This window comes from Cryptomeria japonica, unplaced genomic scaffold, assembly GCF_030272615.1.
Source record: "Cryptomeria japonica unplaced genomic scaffold, Sugi_1.0 HiC_scaffold_132, whole genome shotgun sequence".
NCBI classification, from domain to species: Eukaryota; Viridiplantae; Streptophyta; class Pinopsida; order Cupressales; family Cupressaceae; genus Cryptomeria; species Cryptomeria japonica.
The window spans coordinates 30,001-49,169 of record NW_026728954.1 but is presented as its reverse complement, the minus strand read 5'-3'; the positions used below and the strand labels follow the sequence as shown (position 1 = coordinate 49,169).

Below are 19,169 nucleotides of genomic sequence, written 5' to 3'. Positions count from 1 at the left end.
CGGCCCCGACGAGAACGCAAACGGGCAAAAGGTTTATTCAAATAGCATTGCGACGCCCGGCGAAAAACTAAAAAAGGGTGCAACACCGGGACTTCCCGGGAGGTCACCCATCCCAGTACTACTCCGGCCCAAGCGCGCTTAACTGCGGAGTTCTGATGGGATCCGGTGCACTAACGCTGGTATGATCGCACCCGTTATGAGCTTGTCGCAGTGTGTACTTAGCAAACCGCGACCCACGTGCGAATCCACCCCGGCCACCCACCCCCGTCGAGGTGCACACCCTCCCTCGCGAAGTGCGCCCCGTTCGCCAAGTGTGAGCCCTGCCCGGGTGCGCGCACCTTGCTAGGGCGTCGGGTGTGCACCCGGCCCGGCCTACGTGCGTGCACCTGGAGGGGGCGTCGTGTGCGTGCAGTGTCCCGTCTGCAACGCGGTGCCCACACACCACCTCGGGCGCAACGACCTGCGCTCACATGTGGGCCGAGTGCACCTTGGTGCATGTTCGGGGCGCCTCGGGTGCACGCTCGATCTTGCCCCGGTGCACCAAGGCGCTCGGTTTGCCCCGGGTGCGCACTTGGTGCAAGGTGGGCACCCAAAATAGGGATCAAGCACCAAAACACAAGTTTCGGGATGCAAAATGGGACCCAAGGACCACAAATGCGTTCCAAGACCCATGATGGGTCCACGAGAACAAAAATGTGTTCCGAGACTTAATAAACAAATATTGGGTTTTAGGAGAAGAAACATGCTCTGATGCCCAAAACGAGAATCGACCCCGAAAAGGCCACAGGCCAAAAGTGGGATGCGAGACAAAAAAAAATGGGACCCGAGGACCAAAATTGGGTTCCCAGGTCGAAGACAGGGCAACCGGACAAGAAACGACCTCTAAGGCTCGAAATGAGTCCCGACGACTAAAACTTGACAAGAAGCACCCATCAGGCACCCAACTCGACACCCATGGGATGCCGACCCACCCGGGCTTCCACCTAGCACACCTTGGCACCCACCCACCCTCGCACCCAACCTCGCACCCAACTTAGCACCTTTGAACCCACATTGGCACTCACCCTGACCCTGGCACCTTGGAACCCACATTGGCACTCACCTTGACCCTGGCACCCACCTTTGCACTCACCTTGGGACCCACCCTGGCTCCCACCTCGGCACCCACCCAGACACCCACCTTGGTTCCTTGGCACCCACCTTGGATCCTTGGCACCCACCCCGACACCCACCTTGGCACGCAACTTGGCTACTTGCCACCCACCTTGGCTCCTTGACGCCCACCCCGACAACCACCCCGTGACCTACCCTGGCTAGGGTTGGTGCACACCCACCCTGGTGCCCACCTTGGCACCCACCCTATGACCCACCTTGGCACGCACCTTAGTACCCACCCCGTTACCCACCCTAGGACCCACCCCGTGACCCACCTTGGCCAGGGTGGGTGCCTTGGTGCGCACAACTTGCCTGGGCTGCACACCAGGGCGGGCTCAAGATGGCACCCGCGTTCCGTTTTTTTCACTATCTTTCAAAACGGAAATTTTAAAATCTCATTTTTTTCTTTTTTTTGCCTTTTCTGGAAATTAGTGAAGGCAGCGCATCAAAGGTGCGCAATGCTGGTGCGAACCCGGGAGCGCTCCGATGTGTGCTCCAAGGTGCGGCGTGCACGAAGTCCGAGCCCGGTTTGCCCCGGGTGCGCACCTCGCGTGCACCTTCGCCGGGGTGAGCACCTTGGCTGGGTTGCGCGCCCTGGTGCGTACCAAGGAGCGCTCTGAAGTGTGCTCCAAGGTGCGGCGTGCACGAAGTCGGAGCCCGGTTTGCCCCGGGTGTGCACCTCGGGTGCGCACCTCGCGTGCACCTTCGCTGCGGTGGGCACCTTGGCTGGGTTGCGCGCCTTGGTGGGCACCATGCAGTGCACGAAGTCGGAGCCCGGTTTGCCCCGGGCGCGCACCTCCGCCAGGGTGGGCACCTTGGTGCGCACAACTTGCCTGGGCTGCGCATCAGGAAGGGCTCAAGATGGCACCCGCGTTCCGTTTTTTTCACTATCTTTCAGAACGGAAATTTTAAAATATCGTTTTTTTTTGCCTTTTCTGGAAATTAGTGAAGGCAGCGCATCAAAGGTGCGCAACGCTGGTGCGAACCTGGGAGCGCTCCGATGTGTGCTCCAAGGTGCGGCGTGCACGAAGTCGGAGCCCGGTTTGCCTCGGGTGCGCCCTGGTGGGCACCATGGTGCGCACCAAGGAGCGCTCCGAAGTGTGCTCCAAGGTGCGGCCTGCACGAAGTCGGAGCCCGGTTTGCCCCGGGTGTGCACCTCGGGTGGGCACCTTGGTGCGCATGCCTTGCCTGGGCTGCGCACCAGGGCGGGCTCAAGATGGCACCCGCGTTCCTTTTTTTTCACTATCTTTCAAAACGGAAATTTTAAAATCTCATTTTTTTTTGCCTTTTTCTGGAAATTAGTGAAGGCAGCGCATCAAAGGTGCGCACCTCGCTGCCCACCACGGTGCGCAACGCCGGTGGGCACCCGGGAGTGCTTCGAAGTGTGCTCCAAGGTGCTGCGTGCACGTTGTCGGAGCCCGGTTTGCCCCGGGTGCGCACCTCGCGTGCACCTTCGTCGGGGTGGGCACCTTGGCTTGGTTTGCCCCGGCTGCGCTCCGAAGCGGGGTTATTGGAGCGCCGCCTCTTTTTTTGTCGGAGCGTTTGGTGGGGTTTCTCGCATTGGCTCTTCCGAGGCCCGGTTGCCACCCTGGCGCGCACGAAGTCGGAAGTAGGGTTAATTGCCCGGGTGCGCACCTTTGCCAGGGTGGCACCTTACCTGGGCTGCGCACCAGGGCGGGCTCAAGATGGCACGCGCGTTCCGTTTTTTTCACTATCTTTCAAAACGGAAATTTTAAAATCTCCTTTTTTTTTTGCCTTTTCTGGAAATTAGTGAAGGCAGCGCATCAAAGGTGCGCACCTCGCTGCCCACCTTGGTGTGCTCTGAGGTGCGCACCCGGGAGCGCTACGAAGTGTGCTCCAAGGTGCGGCGTGCACGTTGTCGGAGCCCGGTTTGCCCCGGGTGCGCACCTCGCCTGCACCTTGGCCGGGGTGGGCACCTTGGCTGGGTTTGCCCAGGGTGCGCTCCGAAGCGGGGTTACTGGAGCGCCCCCTCTTTTTTTGTCAGAGAGTTTGGTGGGGTTTCTCGCATTGGCTCTTCCCAGGCCCGGTTGTTGGGTGCGCTCCCACCCTGGCGCGCGCGAAGTTGGAAGTTGGGTTAATTGCCCGGGCGCGCACCTTCGCCAGGGTGGGCACCTTGGTGCGCAAACCTTGGCTGGGCTGCGCACCAGGGCGGGCTCAAGATGGCACCAGCATTCCCTTTTTCTCACTATCTTTCAAAACGGAAATTTTAAAATCTCGTTTTTTTTTTGCCTTTTATGGAAATTAGTGAAGGCATCGCATCAAAGGTGCGCACCTCGCTGCCCACCTTGGTGTGCTCCGAGGTGCCCACCACGGTGCGCAACGCCGGTGCGAACCCGGGAGCGCCCCGATGTGTGCTCCAAGGTGCGGCGTGCACGAAGTCGGACCCCGGTTTGCCCCGGGTGCGCACCTCGCGTGCACCTTGGTGCGCACACCTTGGCTGGGTTGCGCGCCCTGGTGGGCACCATGGTGCGCACCAAGGAGCGCTCCGAAGTGTGCTCCAAGGTGCGGCGTGCACGAAGTCGGAGCCCGGTTTGCCCCGGGTGCGCACCTTCGCCGCGGTGGGCACCATGGCGTGCACGAAGTCGGAGCCCGGTTTGCCCCGGGTGCGCACCTCGCGTGCACCTTCGCCGGGGTGGGCACCTCGGCTGGGTTGCGCGCCCTGGTGCGCACCAAGGAGCGCTCTGAAGTGTGCTCCAAGGTGCGGCGTGCACGAAGTCGGAGCCCGGTTTGCCCCGGGTGTGCACCTCGCGTGCACCTTCGCTGCGGTGGGCACCTTGGCTGGGTTGCGCGCCTTGGTGGGCACCATGCAGTGCACGAAGTCGGAGCCCGGTTTGCCCCGGGCGCGCACCTCCGCCAGGGTGGGCACCTTGGTGCGCACAACTTGCCTGGGCTGCGCACCAGGAAGGGCTCAAGATGGCACCCGCGTTCCGTTTTTTTCACTATCTTTCAGAACGGAAATTTTAAAATATCGTTTTTTTTTGCCTTTTCTGGAAATTAGTGAAGGCAGCGCATCAAAGGTGCGCAACGCTGGTGCGAACCTGGGAGCGCTCCGATGTGTGCTCCAAGGTGCGGCGTGCACGAAGTCGGACCCCGGTTTGCCCCGGGTGCGCACCTCGCGTGCACCTTGGTGCGCACACCTTGGCTGGGTTGCGCGCCCTGGTGGGCACCATGGTGCGCACCAAGGAGCGCTCCGAAGTGTGCTCCAAGGTGCGGCGTGCACGAAGTCGGAGCCCGGTTTGCCCCGGGTGCGCACCTCGCGTGCACCTTCGCCGCGGTGGGCACCATGGCGTGCACGAAGTCGGAGCCCGGTTTGCCCCGGGTGCGCACCTCGCGTGCACCTTCGCCGGGGTGGGCACCTTAGTGTGCAGACCTTGGCTGGGTTGCGCGCCCTGGTGGGCACCATGGTGCGCACCAAGGAGCGCTCCGAAGTGTGCTCCAAGGTGCGGCCTGCACGAAGTCGGAGCCCGGTTTGCCCCGGGTGTGCACCTCGGGTGGGCACCTTGGTGCGCATGCCTTGCCTGGGCTGCGCACCAGGGCGGGCTCAAGATGGCACCCGCGTTCCTTTTTTTTCACTATCTTTCAAAACGGAAATTTTAAAATCTCATTTTTTTTTGCCTTTTTCTGGAAATTAGTGAAGGCAGCGCATCAAAGGTGCGCACCTCGCTGCCCACCACGGTGCGCAACGCCGGTGGGCACCCGGGAGTGCTTCGAAGTGTGCTCCAAGGTGCTGCGTGCACGTTGTCGGAGCCCGGTTTGCCCCGGGTGCGCACCTCGCGTGCACCTTCGTCGGGGTGGGCACCTTGGCTGGGTTTGCCCCGGCTGCGCTCCGAAGCGGGGTTATTGGAGCGCCGCCTCTTTTTTTGTCGGAGCGTTTGGTGGGGTTTCTCGCATTGGCTCTTCCGAGGCCCGGTTGCCACCCTGGCGCGCACGAAGTCGGAAGTAGGGTTAATTGCCCGGGTGCGCACCTTTGCCAGGGTGGGCACCTTACCTGGGCTGCGCACCAGGGCGGGCTCAAGATGGCACGCGCGTTCCGTTTTTTTCACTATCTTTCAAAACGGAAATTTTAAAATCTCCTTTTTTTTTTGCCTTTTCTGGAAATTAGTGAAGGCAGCGCATCAAAGGTGCGCACCTCGCTGCCCACCTTGGTGTGCTCTGAGGTGCGCACCCGGGAGCGCTACGAAGTGTGCTCCAAGGTGCGGCGTGCACGTTGTCGGAGCCCGGTTTGCCCCGGGTGCGCACCTCGCCTGCACCTTGGCCGGGGTGGGCACCTTGGCTGGGTTTGCCCAGGGTGCGCTCCGAAGCGGGGTTACTGGAGCGCCCCCTCTTTTTTTGTCAGAGCGTTTGGTGGGGTTTCTCGCATTGGCTCTTCCCAGGCCCGGTTGTTGGGTGCGCTCCCACCCTGGCGCGCGCGAAGTTGGAAGTTGGGTTAATTGCCCGGGCGCGCACCTTCGCCAGGGTGGGCACCTTGGTGCGCACACCTTGGCTGGGCTGCGCACCAGGGCGGGCTCAAGATGGCACCAGCATTCCCTTTTTCTCACTATCTTTCAAAACGGAAATTTTAAAATCTCGTTTTTTTTTTGCCTTTTATGGAAATTAGTGAAGGCATCGCATCAAAGGTGCGCACCTCGCTGCCCACCTTGGTGTGCTCCGAGGTGCCCACCACGGTGCGCAACGCCGGTGCGAACCCGGGAGCGCCCCGATGTGTGCTCCAAGGTGCGGCGTGCACGAAGTCGGACCCCGGTTTGCCCCGGGTGCGCACCTCGCGTGCACCTTGGTGCGCACACCTTGGCTGGGTTGCGCGGCCTGGTGGGCACCATGGTGCGCACCAAGGAGCGCTCCGAAGTGTGCTCCAAGGTGCGGCGTGCACGAAGTCGGAGCCCGGTTTGCCCCGGGTACGCACCTCGCGTGCACCTTCGCCGGGGTGGGCACCTCGGCTGGGTTGCGCGCCCTGGTGCGCACCAAGGAGCGCTCCGAAGTGTGCTCCAAGGTGCGGCGTGCACGAAGTCGGAGCCCGGTTTGCCCCGGGTGCGCACCTTCGCCGCGGTGCGCACCATGGCGTGCACGAAGTCGGAGCCCGGTTTGCCCCGGGTGCGCACCTCGCGTGCACCTTCGGCGGGGTTGCGCGCCCTGGTGGGCACCATGGTGCGCACCAAGGAGCGCTCCGAAGTGTGCTCCAAGGTGCGGCGTGCACGAAGTCGGAGCCCGGTTTGCCCCGGGTGCGCACCTCGCGTGCACCTTCGGCGGGGTTGCGCGCCCTGGTGGGCACCATGGTGCGCACCAAGGAGCGCTCCGAAGTGTGCTCCAAGGTGCGGCGTGCACGAAGTCGGAGCCCGGTTTGCCCCGGGTGCGCACCTCGCGTGCACCTTCGCCGCGGTGGGCACCATGGCGTGCACGAAGTCGGAGCCCGGTTTGCCCCGGGTGCGCACCTCGCGTGCACCTTCGCCGGGGTGGGCACCTCGGCTGGGTTGCGCGCCCTGGTGCGCACCAAGGAGCGCTCCGAAGTGTGCTCCAAGGTGCGGCGTGCACGAAGTCGGAGCCCGGTTTGCCCCGGGTGCGCACCTCGCGTGCACCTTCGCCAGGGTGGGCACCTCGGTGCGCACACCTTCTCAATGTTTTCTTGCCTTTTCTGGAAATTGGTGAAGGCAGCGCATCAAAGGTGCGCACCTCGGTGTGCTCCGAGGTGCGAACCCGAGAGCGCTCCGAGGTGCCCACGAAGTCGAAAGTCGGGTTAATTGCATTGTTTTCCCCGGGTGCGCTCCGAGGTGCGCAACATCGGCGCACACCAAGGAGGGCTCCGAAGTGTGCTCCAAGGTGCGCACGATGGCGTGCACCTCTGGTGCGCACGATTCGGAGCTCGGTTTGACCGGGGTGCGCACACCTTGGCTGGGTTGCGCACCTTTTGTGCGCTCCAAGGTGCGCACGAAGTCGGAGCTCGGTTTGCCCCGGGTGCGCACCTTCGCCAGGGTGCGCACCTTGATGCGCACGCCTTGGCTGGGCTGCGCACCTTGGTGGGCGCCATGGTGCGCACCTTTCGTGCGCTCCAAGGTGCGCACGAAGTCGGAGCTCGGTTTGCCCCGGGTGCGCACCTTGGTGGGCGCCATGGTGCACTCCGAGGTGCCCAAGATTGGTGCGCACCAAGGAGCGCTCCGAAGTGCGCTCCAAGGTGCGCGCGAAGTCGAAAGTTGGGTTAATTGTCCGGTTTGCCTCGGGTGCGCACCTTGCGTGCACCTTCGCCAGGGTGGGCGCCTTGGTGCGCACACCTTGGCTGGGCTGCGCACACCTTGGCACCCGCGTTTCCTTCATTTTAAATTTTTTTTTTTTACAATCTCTCAAGTGGGAAATTCTATAATCTCAACTTTTTTTGCCTTTTCAGGAAACTTTTGAATGGAGCGCATCATTGGTGCGCTCCGAAGTGTGCTCCAAAGCTCTCTCCAGCTGCGTGCACCTGCCCCGGCCGCGCACCCGGCCCCGCCCAGCTTCGCTCACCTGTCCCGGGCGTCTGGTGCGGAACCTTAGAGTAAGAAACATCACCGTGCACCTTGGCCAACGTGCGCGACTCGACCGAGCGCGCACTGGCCGAGGTGCACACCGATTTCACCTGGGTGCGCGCGCAGCACCTCGGGCGCACCGGGGTGCGCGCACAACGCCCGGGTTGCACCGTGGCCTGTGTGCTCGGGGCGCCTCGGGTGCGCGCTCGGTGTCGCCCCCGCGCGCGCGGTAGTGCGGGCAGCGCACCCCGGCCCGGCCCGGCCCCGACGAGAACGCAAACGGGCAAAAGGTTTATTCAAATAGCATTGCGACGCCCGGCGAAAAACTAAAAAAGGGTGCAACACCGGGACTTCCCGGGAGGTCACCCATCCCAGTACTACTCCGGCCCAAGCGCGCTTAACTGCGGAGTTCTGATGGGATCCGGTGCACTAACGCTGGTATGATCGCACCCGTTATGAGCTTGTCGCAGTGTGTACTTAGCAAACCGCGACCCACGTGCGAATCCACCCCGGCCACCCACCCCCGTCGAGGTGCACACCCTCCCTCGCGAAGTGCGCCCCGTTCGCCAAGTGTGAGCCCTGCCCGGGTGCGCGCACCTTGCTAGGGCGTCGGGTGTGCACCCGGCCCGGCCTACGTGCGTGCACCTGGAGGGGGCGTCGTGTGCGTGCAGTGTCCCGTCTGCAACGCGGTGCCCACACACCACCTCGGGCGCAACGACCTGCGCTCACATGTGGGCCGTGTGCACCTTGGTGCATGTTCGGGGCGCCTCGGGTGCACGCTCGATCTTGCCCCGGTGCACCAAGGCGCTCGGTTTGCCCCGGGTGCGCACTTGGTGCAAGGTGGGCACCCAAAATAGGGATCAAGCACCAAAACACAAGTTTCGGGATGCAAAATGGGACCCAAGGACCACAAATGCGTTCCAAGACCCATGATGGGTCCACGAGAACAAAAATGTGTTCCGAGACTTAATAAACAAATATTGGGTTTTAGGAGAAGAAACATGCTCTGATGCCCAAAACGAGAATCGACCCCGAAAAGGCCACAGGCCAAAAGTGGGATGCGAGACAAAAAAAAATGGGACCCGAGGACCAAAATTGGGTTCCCAAGTCGAAGACAGGGCAACCGGACAAGAAACGACCTCTAAGGCTCGAAATGAGTCCCGACGACTAAAACTTGACAAGAAGCACCCATCAGGCACCCAACTCGACACCCATGGGATGCCGACCCACCCGGGCTTCCACCTAGCACACCTTGGCACCCACCCACCCTCGCACCCAACCTCGCACCCAACTTAGCACCTTTGAACCCACATTGGCACTCACCCTGACCCTGGCACCTTGGAACCCACATTGGCACTCACCTTGACCCTGGCACCCACCTTTGCACTCACCTTGGGACCCACCCTGGCTCCCACCTCGGCACCCACCCAGACACCCACCTTGGTTCCTTGGCACCCACCTTGGATCCTTGGCACCCACCCCGACACCCACCTTGGCACGCAACTTGGCTACTTGCCACCCACCTTGGCTCCTTGACGCCCACCCCGACAACCACCCCGTGACCTACCCTGGCTAGGGTTGGTGCACACCCACCCTGGTGCCCACCTTGGCACCCACCCTATGACCCACCTTGGCACGCACCTTAGTACCCACCCCGTTACCCACCCTAGGACCCACCCCGTGACCCACCTTGGCCAGGGTGGGTGCACCCACCCTGGTGCCCACCTTGGCACCCACCCATCCTAGCACCCAGCCTGTGACCGGGCTTGGAACCCAACCTTGCACCCGCACCCGTCTTGGCCAGTGTGGGTGCGCACCCATCCTGGCACCCACGTTGTGACACACCCTTTAACCCACGCACCCTAGCACCCACGTTGGCACCCACCTTGGAACCCAACCTAGCAACTTGGCACCCACCCCGTGACCCACCTTGGCATCCACCATAGCAGTCGCCGACTTGGCACCCACCTCGGCACCCACCTTGACACTTGTGGACCCACCTTGCCACTCACCCTAGCATCGACCCATCCTAGCACCCACCCTGGCACCTTTGCACCCTAGCACTCACCCATCCTAGCACCTAACCTGTGACCCACCTTGACACTCACCCTCGCACCCACCTTGGAACCCAACCTAGCACCCACCCACCCTGACACCAACCCTAGCACCTACCCACCCTTGCACCCACCCTGTGACCCATCTTGGCACCCACCCATCCTACCACTCAACCTATCACCCACCTTCTCACCCACCTTGGCATCCACCTTAGCACCCACCCACACTGGCACCTTGGCACCCACCTCGGGCAAGGTGGGTGCACACCCACCCTGGCACCCAATTTAGAACCCACCGAGCATGTTACCCACCTTGGCACCCACATTGCAGCCCACCCTAGTACCCACCCTATGACCCACATTGGCATCCACACCCTAGCACCCAGGCACCTCGACACCCGCCTTGACACCCACCCTAGCACTGAACCTGTGACCCACCTTGGAACTCACCCTAGAACCCACCCACCCTGTGAACCACCTTGGCATCCACCTTAGCACCCACCCACCTTGGCACCCACTCTAGCACTCACCCATCCTAACACCCAACTTGTTACCCACCTTGGCACCCGCCCTCGCGTCCACCTTGAAACCCACCCTAGCACCCACCCACGCAGGAGCCCACCTTGGCACCCAACCTAACACCCACGCATCCTGGCACCCAACTTGTGACCCACCTTGGAACCCACCCTAGTACCCACCTTTGAACCCACTATATCACCAACCCACCTTGGCACCCACCCTATGACCCTCTTTGGAATCCACCCTAGCACGCACCCACCCTGGCACCCACCATGGAGCGCACCCTAGCACCCACCCACCTCGGCACGCACCTCAACACCCACCTTGGTGTGCGCACTGCGCCAACCTCTCAAAGACCCTATGTGGTGCGCTCCAAAGTGTACACCTTTGGTGCGCTCCAAGGTGCGCACCTTTGGTGCACACCGAGGTGCACACCAAAGTGTGCACCGAGGTGAGCACCAAAGTGCACTCCAGGGTGCACACCAAGGCGTGCACCTTTGGTGCGGTCAATGCAAACGAATTCGGAAGTTGGGGTCGATGTCCTAATCGCTGCTGCAGACTACACGTATGAGAATCGGACAAATAGCTTTATATAGGGGAGGTGTTGCGTTTGATGGGTCGACTCCCCTGGTTGTGTGCACTGCACCAACTTCAAAGACCCTGTCTTGTTTAAGAAGTCAAAAGTTGGGGTGGATGTCCTAATCATTGCTGCAGTCTACGCATGTATGAGAATCAGACAAATAGCTTATATAGGGGAGGTGTTGCATTCGGTGGGTTGACTCCCCTGGTTGTGCGCACTGCGCCAACCTCAAAGACCCCGCATAGCAGAAGAAGTCGGAAGTCGGATTTTGGTGAGCACCAAGGCGTGCACCTTTGGTGCGGTCAACGCAGACGAATTCAGAAGTTGGGGTGGATGTCCTAATCGTTGTTGCAGGCTACACATGTATGAGAATCAGACAAATAGCTTATATAGGGGAGGTGTTGGGTTTGATGGGTCAACTCCCTTGGTTGTGCGCATTACGCCAACCTCAAAGACCTTGTTTTCGTTAAGAAGTCAAAAGTTGGGGTCAATGTCCTAATGGCTCCTGCAGGCTACACATGTATGAGAATCGGACAAATAGCTTATATAGGGGAGGTGTTGGGTTTGATGGGTCGACTCCCCTGGTTGTGCGCATTACGTCAACCTCAAAGACCTTGTTTTCGTTAAGAAGTCAAAAGTTGGGGTCGATGTCCTAATTGCTCCTGTAGACTACACATGTATGAGAATCAGACAAATAGCTTATATAGGGGAGGTGTTGGGTTTGATGGGTTGACTCCCCTAGTTGTTCGCATTACACCAACCTCAAAGACCTTGTTTTCGTTTAGAAGCCGAAAGTTGGGGTCGATGTCCTAATTGCTCCTGCAGGCTACGCATGTATGAGAATCAGACAAATAGCTTATATAGGGGAGGTGTTGGGTTTGATGGGTCGACTCCCCTGGTTGTGCGCATTGCGCCAACCTCAAAGACCCTGCATTGCGGATGAAGTCGAAAGTCAGAGTTTGGTGTGCTACAAGGTGTGGTCGAAGGTGCTCACCTAGGTGTGCACCTTTGGAGCACAGGAAAAGTGCCCTCCAAAAGTGCGCACCTTTGGAGTGCACAAAAGTGCCCTCCAAAAGTGCGCACCTTTGGAGCGCAGAAAAGTGCCCTCCAAAAAGTGCCCTCCAAAAGTGCGCACCTTTGGAGCGCAGAAAAGTGCCCTCCAAAAAGTGCCCTCCAAAAGTGCGCACCTTTGGAGCGCAGAAAAGTGCCCTCCAAAAAGTGCCCTCCAAAAGTGCGCACCTTTGGAGCGCAGAAAAGTGCCCTCCAAAAGTGCGCACCTTTGGAGCGCAGAAAAGTGCCCTCCAAAAAGTGCCCTCCAAAAGTGCGCACCTTTGGAGCGCAGAAAAGTGCCCTCCAAAAAGTGCCCTCCAAAAGTGCGCACCTTTGGAGCGCAGAAAAGTGCCCTCCAAAAAGTGCCCTCCAAAAGTGCGCACCTTTGGAGCGCAGAAAAGTGCCCTCCAAAAAGTGCCCTCCAAAAGTGCGCACCTTTGGAGCGCAGAAAAGTGCCCTCCAAAAAGTGCCCTCCAAAAGTGCGCACCTTTGGAGCGCAGAAAAGTGCCCTCCAAAAGTGCGCACCTTTGGAGCGCACAAAAGTGCCCTCCAAAAGTGCGCACTTTTGGTGCGCACCAAGGCGCTGGTTCGGTCGTTGCAGGCGAGTTCGGAAGTTGGGGTCGATGTCCTGAGCGGAGGTGCAAACTACACAGGTGTCGGAATCGGACAAATAGCTTATATAGGGGAGGTGTATGCTTCGATGGGTCGACTCCCCAGGTTGAGCGCACCGCGCCAACCTCAAAGACCCTACGGTATGGATGAAGTCGGAAGTTGGGTCCGATGACCAATTCGATTAGTAGGTATGCTCATGAGGTCGGAATTTGGGTCCGATGACCTGCCATGTGCAGGAAGGCGAATGTTGACACTGTGCGTTGCAAGGTGCACACCAAGGCGCTGGTGCGGTCTTTTTAGTCGAGTTCGGAAGTTGGGGTCGATGTCCTGATCGGAGGTGCAAGCTACACAGGTGTGGGAATCGGACAAATAGCTTATATAGGGGAGGTGTATGCTTCGTTGGGTCGACTCCCCGGGTTGAGCGCACCGCGCCAACCTCAAAGACCCTACGGTATGGATGAAGTCGGAAGTTGGGTCCGATGACCGATTCGATATGTAGGCATACTCGCGAGGTCGGAATTTGGGTCCGATGACCTGCCACGTGCAGGAAGGCGAATGTTGGCACTGTGCGTTGCAAGGTGCGCACCAAGGCGCTGGTTCGGTCGTTGGAGGCGAGTTCGGAAGTTGGGGTCGATGTCTTGATCGGAGGTGCAAACTACACAGGTGTGGGAATCGGACAAATAGCTTATATAGGGGAGGTGTATGCTTCGTTGGGTCGACTCCCCGGGTTGAGCGCACCGCGCCAACCTCAAAGACCCTACGGTATGGATGAAGTCGGAAGTTGGGTCCGATGACCGATTCGATATGTAGGCATACTCGCGAGGTCGGAATTTGGGTCCGATGACCTGCCATGTGCAGGAAGGCGAATGTTGGGACTGTGCGTCGCAAGGTGCGCACCAAGGCGCTGGTGCCGTCGTTGCAGTCGAGTTCGGAAGTTGGGGTCGATGTCCTGGTCAGAGGTGCAAACTACACAGGTGTGGGAATCGGACAAATAGCTTATATAGGGGAGGTGTATGCTTCGATGGGTCGACTCCCTGGGTTGAGCGCACCGCGCCAACCTCAAAGACCCTACAGTATGGATGAAGTCGGAAGTTGGGTCCGATGACCGATTCGATACGTAGGCATATTGGCGAGGTCTGAATTTGTGTCCGATGACCTGCCATGCGCAGGAAGGCGGAATTTGGGTCCGATGACCGAGTTGATGGCGTGCCATGCGCAGAAAGGCGGAATTTGGGTCCGATGACCGAGTTGATGTTGATGGCCCGCCATGCACAGGAAGGCGGAATTTGGGTCCGATGACCGATTTGAAGGCGTGCCATACGCAAAAAGGCGGAGTTTGGGTCCGATGACCGAGTTGATATTGATGGCCCGCCATGCGCAGGAAGGCGGAATTTGGGTCCGATGACCTGACATACGCATGGAGTCCGACTCGGGGGCCGATGTTCGATTCGATGACTTGCATTGTGGGTAAAGTCGGAAGTTGTGGTCTTTGACCCGATTCGATGACCAGACTTCGGCTGCTTGAGAATCGGACAAATAACTTATATAGGGGAGGTAGTGTTCTCGAGCATCCTCCCCCCGTGCCCGTTTATGTCGATTGATGCTGGTGCTCGACTGGTTGGAGCGCTCGGATGCAAAAATCTTGCACCAGGATTTATCGATTGTGATGGACACGGCAAGTCTCCTGATTGCTATGCAGGAGCTCATCGTGAATCTCTATGCGGCCTTGGTATGGACTCGACCTGCGGAATGGTTCGGCAATGGTAGTCGCTCCAACACGTCCTTGCAATGGCCACAGAGGTGATTCGACTAGAGCTCCAGTCTAGCTTTTGGGTTGCTTGGCGGACTGGTATAGCCGCGATCGAGTTCCGGCCATGAACGTTTTAGATAGCTCTTGGGCTTTCTGGGACGGAAGTCGGAAGTTTGGGCTGTTGTCCGATTTGATGACCATTCTTCGGATGTGTGAGAATCGGACAAATAACTTATATAGGGGACTGTGTTGTCTCACGCAGCCCCCTCCGTGCCCCTCTATCTCGACCGATGTTGGTGCTTGAAAGGGTTGGGATCGCTCGGATTTATAAACGTGCACCACCATTTGTCGAGTGTGAGGGACGCGGCAGGTCTCCTAAATGCTATGCGGGCGCTCTCTGAGAATCTCTATCCGGCCTCGACACAGACTAGTCTTGCTGAATGGTTTGGCACTGGTAGTCGATCCAACACGTCGTTGTTGTGGCCGCCTAGGCGATTCGATTCGAGCCCCCGTCTAGCTTTTGGGTTGCTTGGCGGATTTTGCCCTATCCGCAAGTGAGCTCGGTCCCTAAACGTTCGAGAAACCCGATTGCTATGCGCCGACTCTCTTTCTTGCGAGCCTCCATCTAGCTTTTGGGTCTCTACGGAACGGAAGTCGGAATCTGGGACCGTTGTTTGATTCGACGAGGCAGACTACGGTTGTGCGAGAATCGGACAAATAACTTATATAGGGGAGGTGTTGACTGGAGCATTCTCCCCCGTGCCCCTCTAACTCGACCAATGCTGGCGCTCGAACGGTGGTAGCGCTCGGATTTTCATTGAGCGCCAGCATTGGTCGATTTAGAGGGGCATGCGAGATTCCCGAATGCTATGCGAGGGCTCTAACGGAAATGTCTATTGGTTTCGGTATGGATGCAATTGCGAGTGGTTCGGCAAAGGTAGTCGTTCCGATGCGTCCATGTCGTGGCCAAATCGATAATTCGATTTGAGCCCTCGTATAGCATTTGGGTCTCTCGATGTGATTCCGCATTCCAGTCCCTTTGGGCACTGCTTGAGCCGCATCCCAGGGGGTTCCCTTCCCAATAATCTGCCTCGCAACCCGATTGCTATGCGGTGAGGCTCCTCGGCCGCCTCGGAACTATCTGTGTATCAGACGCATCGCGGGATAAGGGGTTGGCAACGGTAGTCGCCCCAAGCGCGTCCGATGCTTGGACCATTCCGAGGCGGCCCTGAAGCCTCTTCCGTCTAGCCGTTGGGTCCTTCTCGCCGCATCCCTCGCCTCGCACCCCGATTGCTATGCGGTGAGGCTCCTCGGCCGCCTCGGAACTATCTGTGTATCGGACGCGTCGCGGGATAAGGGGTTGTCACTGGTAGTCGCCCCAAGCGCGTCCGATGCTTGGACCATTCCGAGGCGGCCCTGAAGCCTCTTCCGTCTAGCCGTTGGGTCCTTCTCGCCGCATCCCTCGCCTCGCACCCCGATTGCTATGCGGTGAGGCTCCTCGGCCGCCTCGGAACTATCTGTGTATCGGACGCGTCGCGGGATAAGGGGTTGTCATTGGTAGTCGCCCCAAGCGCGTCCGATGCTTGGACCATTCCGAGGCGGCCCTGAAGCCTCTTCCGTCTAGCCGTTGGGTCCTTCTCGCCGCATCCCTCGCCTCGCACCCCGATTGCTATGCGGTGAGGCTCCTCGGCCGCCTCGGAACTATCTGTGTATCGGACGCGTCGCGGGATAAGGGGTTGTCACTGGTAGTCGCCCCAAGCGCGTCCGATGCTTGGACCATTCCGAGGCGGCCCTGAAGCCTCTTCCGTCTAGCCGTTGGGTCCTTCTCGCCGCATCCCTCGCCTCGCACCCCGATTGCTATGCGGTGAGGCTCCTCGGCCGCCTCGGAACTATCTGTGTATCGGACGCGTCGCGGGATAAGGGGTTGTCACTGGTAGTCGCCCCAAGCGCGTTCGATGCTTGGACCATTCCGAGGCGGCCCTGAAGCCTCTTCCGTCTAGCCGTTGGGTCCTTCTCGCCGCATCCCTCGCCTCGCACCCCGATTGCTATGCGGTGAGGCTCCTCGGCCGCCTTGGAACTATCTGTGTATCGGACGCGTCGCGGGATAAGGGGTTGTCACTGGTAGTCGCCCCAAGCGCGTCCGATGCTTAGACCATTCCGAGGCGGACCCGAAGCCTCTTCCGTCTAGCCGTTGGGTCCTTCTCGCCGCATCCTTCGCCTCGCACCCCGATTGCTATGCGGTGAGGCTCCTCGGCCGCCTCGGAACTATCTGTGTATCGGACGCGTCGCGGGATAAGGGGTTGTCACTGGTAGTCGCCCCAAGCGCGTCCGATGCTTGGACCATTCCGAGGCGGACCCGAAGCCTCTTCCGTCTAGCCGTTGGGTCCTTCTCGCCGCATCCCTCGCCTCGCACCCCGATTGCTATGCGGTGAGGCTCCTCGGCCGCCTTGGAACTATCTGTGTATCGGACGCGTCGCGGGATAAGGGGTTGTCACTGGTAGTCGCCCCAAGCGCGTCCGATGCTTGGACCATTCCGAGGCGGACCCGAAGCCTCTTCCGTCTAGCCGTTGGGTCCTTCTCGCCGCATCCCTCGCCTCGCACCCCGATTGCTATGCGGTGAGGCTCCTCGGCCGCCTTGGAACTATCTGTGTATCGGACGCGTCGCGGGATAAGGGGTTGTCACTGGTAGTCGCCCCAAGCGCGTCCGATGCTTGGACCATTCCGAGGCGGCCCCGAAGCCTCTTCCGTGTAGCCGTTGGGTCCTTCTCGCCGCATCCCTCGCCTCGCACCCCGATTGCTATGCGGTGAGGCTCCTCGGCCGCCTTGGAACTATCTGTGTATCGGACGCGTCGCGGGATAAGGGGTTGTCACTGGTAGTCGCCCCAAGCGCGTCCGATGCTTGGACCATTCCGAGGCGGCCCCGAAGCCTCTTCCGTGTAGCCGTTGGGTCCTTCTCGCCGCATCCCTCGCCTCGCACCCCGATTGCTATGCGGTGAGGCTCCTCGGCCGCCTTGGAACTATCTGTGTATCGGACGCGTCGCGGGATAAGGGGTTGTCACTGGTAGTCGCCCCAAGCGCGTCCGATGCTTGGACCATTCCGAGGCGGACCTGAAGCCTCTTCCCTCTAGCCGTTGGGGCTTTCTCGCCGCATCCCTCGCCTCGCACCCTGATTGCTATGCTGTGAGGCTCCTCGGCCGCCTTGGAACTATCTGTGTATCGGACGCATCGCGGGATAAGGGGTTGGCAGTGGTAGTCGCCCCAAGCGCATCCGATGCTTGGACCATTCCGAGGCGGCCCTGCAGCCTCTTCCGTCTAGCCGTTGGGGCCATCTCGCCGCATCCCCCACCTCGCACCACGATTGCTATGCGGTGAGGCTCCTTGGCCGCCTCGGAACTATCTGTGTATCGGACGCATCGCGGGATAAGGGGTTGTCACTGGTAGTCGCCCCAAGCGCGTCCGATGCTTGGACTATTCCGAGGCGGCCCTGCAGCCTCTTCCGTCTAGCCGTTGGGGCCATCTCGCTGCATCCCCCACCTCCTCGGCCGCCTCGGAACTATCTGTGTATCGAACGCATCGCGGGATAAGGGGTTGGCAGTGGTAGTCGCCCCAAGCGCGTCCGATGCTTGGACTATTCCGAGGCAGCCCTGCAGCCTCTTCCGTCTAGCCTTTGGGGCCATCTCGCCGCATCCCTCGCCTCGCACCCCGATTGCTATGCGGTGAGGCTCCTCGGCCGCCTGGGAACTATCTTCGTATCGGACGCATCGCGGGATAAGGGGTTGTCACTGGTAGTCGCCCCAAGCGCGTCCGATGCTTGGACTATTCCGAGGCGGCCCTGTGGCCTCTTCCGTCTAGCCGTTGGGGCCATCTCGCCGCATCCCCCACCTCGCACCCCGATTGCTATGCGGTGAGGCTCTTCGGCCGCCTTGGAACTATCTTCGTATCGGACGCATTGCGGGATAAGGGGTTGTCACTGGTAGTGGCCCCAAGCGCGTCCGATGCTTGGACTATTCCGAGGCGGCCCTGCAGCCTCTTCCGTCTAGCCGTTGGGGCCATCTCGCCGCATCCCCCACCTCGCACCCCGATTGCTATGCGGTGAGGCTCCTCGGCCGCCTTGGAACTATCTTCGTATCGGACGCATCGCGGGATAAGGGGTTGTCACTGGTAGTCGCCCCAAGCGCGTCCGATGCTTGGACTATTCCGACGCGGCCCTGTGGCCTCTTCCGTCTAGCCGTTGGGGCCATCTCGCCGCATCCCCCACCTCGCACCCCGATTGCTATGCGGTGAGGCTCCTCGGCCGCCTTGGAACCATCTTCGTATCGGACGCATCGCGGGATAGGGGGCTGTCACTGGTAGTCGCCCCAAGCGTGTCCGATGCTTGGACCATTCCTAGGCGGCCCTGAAGCCTCTTCCGTCTAGCCGTTGGGGCCTTCCCGCCCCATCCCTCGCCTCGCACCCCCGATTGCTATGCGGTGAGGCTCCTCGGCCGCCTTGGAACCATCTGTGTATCGGACGCATCGCGGGATAAGGGGTTGGCACTGGCAGTCGCCCCAAGCGCGTCCGATGCTTGGACCATTCCGAGGTGGCCCTGAAGCCTCTTCCGTCTAGCCGTTGGGGCCTTCCCGCCCCATCCCTCGCCTCGCACCCCGATTGATATGCGGTGAGGCTCCTCGGCCGCCTTGGAACTATCTGTGTATCGGACGCATCGCGGGATAAGGGGTTGGCACTGGTAGTCGTCCCAATCGCATCCGATGCTTGGACCATTCCGAGGCGGCCCTGCAGCCTCTTCCGTTTAGCCGTCGGGGCCTTCCCGCCGCATCCCTCGCCTCGCATCCCGATTCCTATGCGGTGAGTCTTCTCGGCCGCCGCGGAACTATACCTGTTATTGCTACTGCATCCTTCGGCTGGTAACCTCCTCTGCCACCTTGGAACGTTCTCTTTGT

General features: G+C 60.2%; 2 non-coding genes across 2 annotated transcripts; both read right to left on the bottom strand.

The window, feature by feature from the left end:
- Nucleotides 1-74: 74 nt before the first annotated feature.
- On the bottom strand, nt 75-193 carry LOC131866143 (5S ribosomal RNA). The gene has a single exon (XR_009364775.1). It is a non-coding gene; the product is annotated as a 5S ribosomal RNA (ribosomal RNA).
- Nucleotides 194-7,997: 7,804 nt separating this feature from the next.
- Nucleotides 7,998-8,116, bottom strand: LOC131866132 (5S ribosomal RNA). Its single transcript, XR_009364764.1, has one exon. It is a non-coding gene; the product is annotated as a 5S ribosomal RNA (ribosomal RNA).
- Nucleotides 8,117-19,169: the final 11,053 nt, after the last annotated feature.